This window comes from Bos taurus, chromosome 8 (genome assembly GCF_002263795.3).
Source record: "Bos taurus isolate L1 Dominette 01449 registration number 42190680 breed Hereford chromosome 8, ARS-UCD2.0, whole genome shotgun sequence".
Lineage (NCBI taxonomy): Eukaryota > Metazoa > Chordata > Mammalia > Artiodactyla > Bovidae > Bos > Bos taurus.
Genome location: NC_037335.1, coordinates 23,725,742 through 23,735,314, shown reverse-complemented (window position 1 = coordinate 23,735,314; position 9,573 = coordinate 23,725,742).

Here is a 9,573-nt window from a genome sequence, read left to right as displayed (position 1 = left end):
TAGTTGGAGGGGCTTAGCTGCAGGTGAGAGCAATGGTACAGGCCAATAACAGAAGACAAGGCCCCGTCTGGTCCCAAAAGCAGCTGCATGGGCCCTGGTCATTGATGTGCTCTTCTGTGGCTGTACTCCTCCTGGGTGGAGTCCAGTGACAGGCATCAGGCCAATGGCATACAAGTGCACACTTAGAAGGGCTAACCCTAAGTGTATGTATAGTAGTGATGGTCTAATGGACTAGGTGGTTAAATGGACTGAATTGTGTCTGATTTTTGTGACTCCATGGACTGTAGCCCGCCAGGCTCCTCTGTCCATGGGATTTCCTAGGCAAGAATACTGGAGTGGGTTGCCATTTCCTGCTCCAGGGGCTCTTCCTGTCCTAGGAATTGAACCCAGGTCTCCTGCATTGAAGGCAGTTTCTTTACCAACTGAGCCACCAGAGAAGCATAGTGTATGTATAGTGATGAGGTTCAACTCACGGGTCTAGGCTGGTGTGTTGCATTTGCACAGCTGCAAAGGCCTGGGCTGGTTGCTAGTGAAACCCCCCGGCTCTGTTAGGGTGAAGGGTGGGAGAGGGAGCAGGGAGGGACTCAGGTGGCTGGTGTCAGTCAGTGAACATGAGTATCTGTCGGGTGAAAGCCGATGACATCTTCAGGGCTCCTTAGTGACTATTTGGGCCATTGGTTCCTTCAGTGGCAAAATCCAAAGCCGGTCACTTGGAACTGTAATTGTTCTAGGTGCACGGCTGTTACTGGGAGCCCTTGCTTCTCTTCCTTGTTTCTAGCCATCTCTATACGTCTTATCTTTTCAGGTCTGAGTTGGGTGACTCAGAAGTGGGTTTGTGCAATGTCCCAAAAGGCTGGCAGAGCTAGTTACTCACCTTGCTCTTCCTTTCTTGGGAAGGAAATTCTTTCTAGTTGAGAAGGTTCCTTTTGGCGCTGAGCCATGCTGGCTTAGGGGTTGGGATAATCATGCAGAGTTAAGCTCTCTTCCTTCTTTTCCTGTAGCTGTTCTCAGGTTTTTGTTCTACTGTGTTATTGAAGTTTGTCTTTTTTTTTGGCTGTACTGTGCCGCTTGTGGGATCTTAGTTCCCCCTCCAGGGATTAAACCTGGGCCCACAGCAGTGAAAGCACAGAGTCCTAATCACTGGTGCAGGCAGGCGTGTTAAGTCACTTCAGTCGTGTCCGGCTCTTTGCAACCCCACGGACTGTAGCCCGCCAGGTTTCTCCGTCCATGGGATTCTCCAGGCAAGAATTCTGCTGTGGATTGCATGCCCTCCTCCAAGGGATCTTCCTGACCCAGAGATGGAACCCGTGTCTCCTGCGGATCCTACATTGCAGGCAGATTCTTCACTGTTGAGCCACTGGAGAAATCCGCTAATCACTGGACCACCAGGGGATTCCCTGTTGCTGGAGTTTCTTAAGTGGACCCCAGAGCTGTCCCAGAGCTGCCTTTCCTGGGATAGCTGTCTAACTGTTAAGGCTGAGGTCTCCTAATGCACCATTTTGGTGACATCACTTACCTTTTATGTCATACTTTTCAAGGCACAATAGATATGGATTGTTTTACTTTCAAAATAAATGACAAAGTACGTGTTAATTGTGCAGTGACATTATACCTGTGTGAAAAGATTACAATATATACTGACATTCCAGATTCATCACAACAGTCCCAACTCACAAGAAAACAGTGATCAGAAAAATACAAAAATTTGAAACGCAACATCTCATCACAGCAAGATTTTTTCACAAAAATAAAAATGAAAAAGTTTCAATGAAAGTACATTTTTGAGTGGCTCATTTTGTTAGCTGAGCCAGGAAAGCTCTTTACTGATAGTGAGTTAATTAAGTCATGTTTAATGGCAGCAGCTAAAGAAATATTTCTGGAGAAAATAAACTTAAGACCAGGAGCTTTTCATTGAGAACAGTTACTTGAAGAGTTGAGGACACTGGGAGCAGCATCAATAGTTAATTAAAAATCAAAGTCAATGATATCCACAGGTTTTCGTCAGCTCTTGATGAGCCGACAGATATTAATAATACTGTTCAATACATTGTTTATTCAAGGAGTCAATGCTGAGTTTGAAGCAACTGAAGAATCAGCCTCTATAAATTGTCTGCATTGGAACAATTAAAGATGAGAATATTTTCAAAGAAAACTTTAACTCAGTACAACCTGAAGTGGAACCTGCTGAGATAAGTTCCAACTGATGGTGATAAAAATATGTGTGGAGAAGACTTATTTGAACAAATTTATAAAGCTTGTAGTTAATCACTGTATTATTCATCCGTAGGTCATTGGCACAAAGTTTTTCAATTTCTTGTGCTTTTGAACCAGTAGCCTCCATGTTAAACTTCATTTACTCTAGTGGATTTAACAACTATCAGTTCTGTGGACTTTTGTCAAAAATAGAGACTGAATATTTTTGCCTTGCTCTACCACATAGCAGTTGATGGCTTAGCCATAGTTTAGTTTTATTGCAATTTTGGAGCTCAAGCCTGAGACTGAATTTTTTTGAAATGAGAACTTCCCTCAATCAGTTTTATTGAACATTGGTTTTGAAAATTCTCTTTTGCTGCAGACTTGGTCATATTTCTCAATATAAAATTACAAAGTAAACAGTGCTTATATGTAAATGTAACACTGTGAGAAAGTCATTTTAAGAACAACTGATGTTCTTTGAATCACAAGTAATGTCAAGCTGTTTGATACACTTCCTGTGCTGTCAAAGTTTTAAAAAGAAGCAAGATCTTCATTCCCACAAAATTTTGCAGGAGATATATTTTCTAAGCTCAAACTACAGTTCCAACAGCATTTTTGGATCTCAATGCATGTGGAAAGGAAATTTCCATATTTCAAAATCCATTTAACTTTCCAACTGAATATCTTCTACCTAACCTTTAATTGGAAGTGATTAATCTGCAATATCATGGCATGGTAATTGGCAAATATCAAGAGAAGAACCTAATAGAATTCTGTAAATTACTTCCAAGTGATAAATATGCTCAATTAAAATTATATGCTCATAAGCTGATATCAATATTTTGCCATATCGATCTGTGTAAAGGATACTTTCAAAGATGAAATGGATAAAATATCATTATAGATCAACATTAACAGATGAATATTTGGAATTGACTTTGATTAACAGGGAATACTAACTTTGAATTCCTATTAAATGAACTATTATCTTCTAACAAAGAATTCCATTCTTCTTATTAGTAGACCTGAATTATAAATGATTGTTATTGCACTTTGAATTTCATCAATAAAAATTTTATGGAAATTTGCCTTTTCTTTCTCTCTTTTTAGTTAACTTTTTCTATAATGCACTCAATTTTGCCTTGGTTCATAAACCTAGAATATTTACTTTCTGGTTCATTATAGAAAAAGTTTGTTGATCTCTGGTTTTGAAGGAAATGGCAACCCACTCCAGTATTTTTGCCTGGAAAATCCCATGGACAGAGGAGCCTGGAGGGCTACAGTCAATGGGGTTGCAAAAGAGTTGGACACGACTGAGAGACTAACATTGGTTTTGATCAATTCTGTTCTGTCCCCTTTTTAAAAAAAATAATTTTATCTCTTTATTTATTTTTGGCTGTGCTGGGTCTTTGTTGCTGTGAGGGCTTTTCTCTGGTTGCAGCGAGCGAGGACTACTCTCTAGTACTGCATAGGCTTCTCATTGCGGTAGCTTCTTTTGTTGCAGAGCAAGGATTCTAGGGTGCTTGGGCTTCAGTAGTTGTGGCCCCTGGGACTCTAGAGCACAAACTCAATAGTTGTGGCACACAGGCTTAGTTGCTCTGAGGCATGTCGGATCTTCCTGGTTCAGGGATCGAACCTGTGTCTTCTTCATTGGCAGGCAGATTCTTTATCACAGAGCCATTAGAGAAGCTCTGGTATTGTTTTAACATGGGAATTCCATCAAAATAATGTGTCTTGATATTATTAGTAGCAAGGATATGATGGTGTCACACAAATAAGGAAAGAGATTGGTTACAGTTAATACAGATACATGGCCACCTCATCCCTATTGCTCCAGCTGACATTGAGCAAGCCACCAGACATGTGAATGGGGCTATTCTAGACCAGCCAAGCTGTCAGTTGACTTGAAGTGACTGCAGATATATAAGCAGACTCAGGCGGAACCAGCAAGAGCCAGCCTTTATCAGAAGAATTGTCTAGGTAACCCGAAAATGAATACATGTTTCTGGGTGTGTGTGTGTGTGTGTGTGTGTGTGTGTGTGTGTGTGTTTTGTGGACAGTCTTTTTGTCAGCACCATTTGCTTGTGCTCATTTATTGTACCCCTTTTTTAACGGCCTACTTCTTTTCCTTTGTTAAAAACAAAAAATTCCCAGCACCTTACTGTGATAAAATGCTCCAGGATTAAGTTATGCAATTGCTTTGCAAAATAATAATGCATGTACCTTTCAGCAGCCTTATGCAAACTGCTGTTTGATATTACCTACTCAGATTTCACAATTCTGCGGGGCATAACAGCCCTTTAGGTGACTTCCTGGGAGGGCCTGGAAAGGGCCGATTTTTTCAGTGTTGAGGTATGGCAGATCTTATATTCTTGGTCACCAAATCCTGGAGTACATCCCTGGGGTTTGAGCTTGCAGATCACCATGGTTGTGCCTGTTTCAGGCTTGGCATACTCTGTGTAGGTGACTTCAGAATGACTGATCACCCTACTGGTCTCCCCATGGAAGGGGCTAGAGATGGGCTTAAAGCCCCCGGTACTAGACCAGGCACTGAATGGCCAGCTTCCTGACCATGGTTGTTGCGCAACAGCTTTCCATGGTGCTTGGCCCCTTCCTTCTTGGACCTTTTCCACTCTTACAATGACTAGATATGATTGCTTTTGCAATCTAAACACTCCTGATTTCAAGCTGCTGAGTTCTAACTTAGTTTGCTAACACAGCAAATACTAAGTGTTGTAGGTGATCAAATAGGAAAAAGAGGACATCAAGGCTGTATATTGTCACCCTGCTTATTTAACTTATATGCAGAGTACATCATGAGAAACGCTGGGCTGGAAGAAGCACAAGCTGGAATCAAGATTGCCAGGAGAAATATCAATAACCTCAGATATGCAGATAACACCACCCTTATGGCAGAAAGTGAAGAACTAAAGAGCCTCTTGGTGAAAGTGAATGAGGAGAGTGAAAAAGTTGGCTTCAAGCTCAACATTCAGAAAACTAAGATCATGGCATCTGGTCCCATCATTTCATGGCAAATAGATGGGGAAACAGGGGAAACAGTGTCAGACTTTATTTTTCTGGGCTCCAAAATCACTGCAGTGCTGATTGCAGCCATGAAATTAAGAGACAATTGCTCCTTGGAAGGAAAGTTATGACCAACCTAGACAGTATATTGAAAAGCAGAAACATTACATTGTCAACAAAGGTCTGTCTAAGCAAGGCTATGGTTTTTCCAGTGGTCATGTATGGATTTGAGAGTTGGACTATAAAGAAAGCTGAGCACTGTTGGAGAAGACTCTTGAGAGTCCCTTGGACTGCAAGGAGATCCAACCAGTCCATCCTGAAGGAAATCAGTCCTGAATATTCACTGGAAGGACTGATGCTGAAGCTGAAACTCCAATACTTTGGCCACCTGATGCAAAGAGCTGTCTCATTTGAAAAGACCCTGATGCTGGGAGGGATTGAGGGCAGGAGGAGAAGGCGATGACAGAGGATGAGATGGTTGGATGGCATCACCAACTCAATGGACATGGATTTGGGTGGACTCTGGGAGTTGGTGATGGACAGGGAGGCCTGGTGTACTACAGTTCATGGGGTTGCAGAGTCGTACACGACTGAGCGACTATACTGAACTGAACTGTAAGTGATCAAGGTAAATGTGCAAGATATCTTCTTTTTGTTTTGCATGCAGCATGTGGGATCTTAGTTCCCTGACCAGGGATTGACCCCTTGCCCCCTGCAGAGGAAGCATGGATCACCAGGGAAGTCCTGAGATACCTTCTTTTTGCCTCTTTCCTGTACCACAGGAGATGGTCTCATATGAACTGCAACTTTGGCTTCCCTGGCTTCAGAGAACAGAAAGAGGGGAATGATGGCAGTCAAGGTGATAACTCCTGAGCCCTCTCCCTGTCAGGTCACTGTGGACTGGCTGTGTTCTGTGATCAAAGGTCCCAGTTCCTGTCAGGTAGTCTCCTATGTACACAGCCTTCTCCATGTTTCATAACTACTCCTTCTTCTTGCCCTAATTTAGGCTCAGAGGTGATTTTGGGGGACTGAATGTTCCTGAGTCTTCCTTGTGATCTCTTTATTCCATGCCCACACCTCTGTTTATGGCCCCTTTATTAACTGCTACTCCATTTTCCTAATTTGATTGTGCCATCTGTTTCCTGCTGAGACCTTGACTAAGAGAGTAGTCCTTATCCAAAAGGTAACCGACCTCTCAGCAAAGGCTTGAATGATTCACTGGAATGAGTCATGAAAATATGAGAGGGTATGTGCCAAGATCCTGTAGCAGCAAGGGGGCAGGATGACTGGAGTGGAGTGGGTTGGGGTGAGTGTAGAAGACAAAGATTAACAGGGTGTGTGTGTGTGTGTGTGTGTGTGTGTTGGGGATGGAGATGCATTATTCAGGGAAGCAAACCATGTATATAGTTCGTTGACCTTTGTGGGACTTTGGCTTCTACTCTAAAAGAAATGGGGAACCATTGAAGCCATCTACTCACATCTAATTAAATCTAATAAGACTACTTTCTGTTATGTGTCAACAGTGGAGCCCTGTGACTCAGTTCTGAATTTCTCCTCCCAGTTCCCTGCCTGCTGATGAATGCGTGGGCGTGTTGCACTAGCCCAGCATGCTGGGGCCTGAGTTCAAGGCTATGTGCCTCTCCTGATGCTGTGGGGGACATGACCTTCTCTTACAGTACAGGATTCAGACTACAGTGTCTTTTTTGTTAGCATATTCTTTTCAGTTCAGTTAATGATTTGGGAGTGGACAGATTTTTCTTACTCTCTTTCTTTTTTTGTTGTTGCTAAAGTCAATAGGCCCTTCTATACTGACTTCAAAAAGGGTACTTATCTAAAGGGTCTGGTACAATAGAGAACTAACTGCTTAACTATCAGCACTCCAGGGGTCATAATACAAGGAGTTTAACAGAGAAACGCTGTCTGCTTGCTTACTTCTGCAAGATGGTGGTTTGTCTTGAATATTTAAAAAGCAGAGAGTTCATTTGTATATATAATCTAAGCCTATCCAGAAAATAATATACAGATTTGTAGTCTGCTTTAATCCTTCAATTGAAATTTCCATCTGTGCTGGGGCTTCTGGTATTACGTCTAGATCACCCTCTGCAAGTTACATGAACGAAATTGATTCTCCTCCCATGGTTCTCAAAGGGGTCCACTCTCCCCCTGTTGATTCTCAAAAATTCTCCCCAGGCTGACTCGTGGGGAATATAGACTCCACATATCTATATCAGACATGCGTGTTCCCTCTCAGTCAAGCTGATCTTTCCTAGGTCTTACCCCAATCAAAATGTCACTTCATAGAGTAGCTGTATTCCCTTAGGCCCCATTCTTTGCTTTCAGCTCAGAAGGAAACCAAGATAATCTGATTAATTAAGCAGACTGAAGACTGCTCTTCCTGGCAAACAACCAGCTGGCCTATCAGAATCAGTTCTAATCTTTGTAGTCTAACCTTGACCTTAATTTCTTCTTAAATTTGTTATTGACATGACTATTTTTAAACATTTCTAACCCTGCTCATGAAATGGGCTATTTCAATGGGAATGCAGTAGAAAGAGAACTGCATTTTGTCCCTTTGCAATTTTATTCAATTTCCTTCACCATCAGCTGATAGTCAAACTAAATCAGTAAAACGTCAAAAATTTTTGAGAATCAAGACAGGACTTCAAGGTCATTAAAGTAAACAAAATTCCCAAAAACTTAACCTACTAATTATTATGAGAGAACATTTTTATGAGAAAAAAAAAACCAAAACACAATCTCAAAAAGAACAGTCCTTTACACTGAATAAATTTATTTTTATGAAAACTTGATACACTGTCATTTATTTACTTATTCATTTCCGCGCTTGTCAGTGAAAACTTGTCATAGGCAACTTCTAACATCCTTTCTGGTTCTAAAAGTCTACACCTCTCATCTTGTCCAAATGAATCTCCAGGATGAGCTGGCTCCTTGTGTCTCTCACTGTGTATTTCATCTTGGTATCTCTCATGTCTAGCACAGTGCCAGGTATAGCAATAAATTAAATAAATTAAAAGACAGAACAATCCTTGCTGAACTACAGTCATGTATGGAAGGAGTCAAACCCAGAGGCAGGGTGAGTATATCCCAGAAGAGGGTGAGCCCTCGGGCTTCCAGCCTACCCCAAGATCTGTCACAAGAATTGTCAAGTCAATTCTGGGTTCTTGGTTTAACAGCCAAAGTCCTTCAGTCCTGCCCAGAATCCAGGGGAAGTGTCAAAAGTGAAAAATCACAGACTCATTACCATTCTTCTAATGGGCATTTCCTCTCACACACCTAAAGCAAGTCTTTATATAACAGAGGTAGTATATTTACTTATTGAGAGCCAGAGTACCTGGATTCAAATTTTGCCTCTTGATTAAGATGTTTACTCCTTGTGCCTAAGTTTCCTTATTTATAAAATGTAGGTCATAACAGTACCTGCTTCATACAGTTGGATTAAATGAGTTGATATACATTTAAAGGTGCTATTTACATAATTAAATGCTCAACTGTAATATTGACTAATGTATCTCAAGAAATAAGGGAATAGAGGAAGAATTTTTATAAAGAATTAAACTAGTCCTAAAAGAAGAGCTGTTGTATTGCTATTTGGAGTTATTAAGATTGAAGGGGAACATCATCAAAGTCTATAAAATAAAAAAAGCAATTATAAACCTTATAATGCTCCTTTCTCTCAAAGGGTTACATACAGAGATTGAATATATAAGTAGTTTCAAAATTAATTTAGATACATTCTTACAGAATGAATGCATAATAGGTTAGTGAGAGAATGGAAGATGGTTGGTGGTATATAATTACTTTTCTGAAGTGGAGTATAGGAAACCAAGTCCTTCTTATAAATGAGTAGAGCTTCTTGTCAGCACATTACAAAAACTTTGGAAACTTAGAAAAATACCAATGCCAAGGCTCCTCAGCAGAGTTATTAAAGCAGACTTTCTAGAAAAGGGGCCCAGGCACTGGTATTTAAAAATACAGGCTCTCCAAATTCTTGTAAAGGTGATCCAGGGTTTAGAAACTGTTGGATAAGGCAGGTTCTGTAGAGCAACTTGTCTTAACTATTTTATCTTGTATATAATTCCCACTTTTGTCATCCACAATCAGAATTCCATTTTGTCATAACCTTTTCATTTTTTCCTGCTCCTTCTTTTAGTTTCTGTTCCATTGTGCCAGGTGCCTTACAGTCTTCTTATGAAAATGCGTGTTCATGCACCAGTGGACAATCAGTAGGTATTAGGCAAAAATAAAAACAATAAAAGTAACAATTCCTGGTGCCAGTTCTCGCCAGATTAAATCAACAGGATGACGTGTAGGACTACTCAACAGGTGGATATA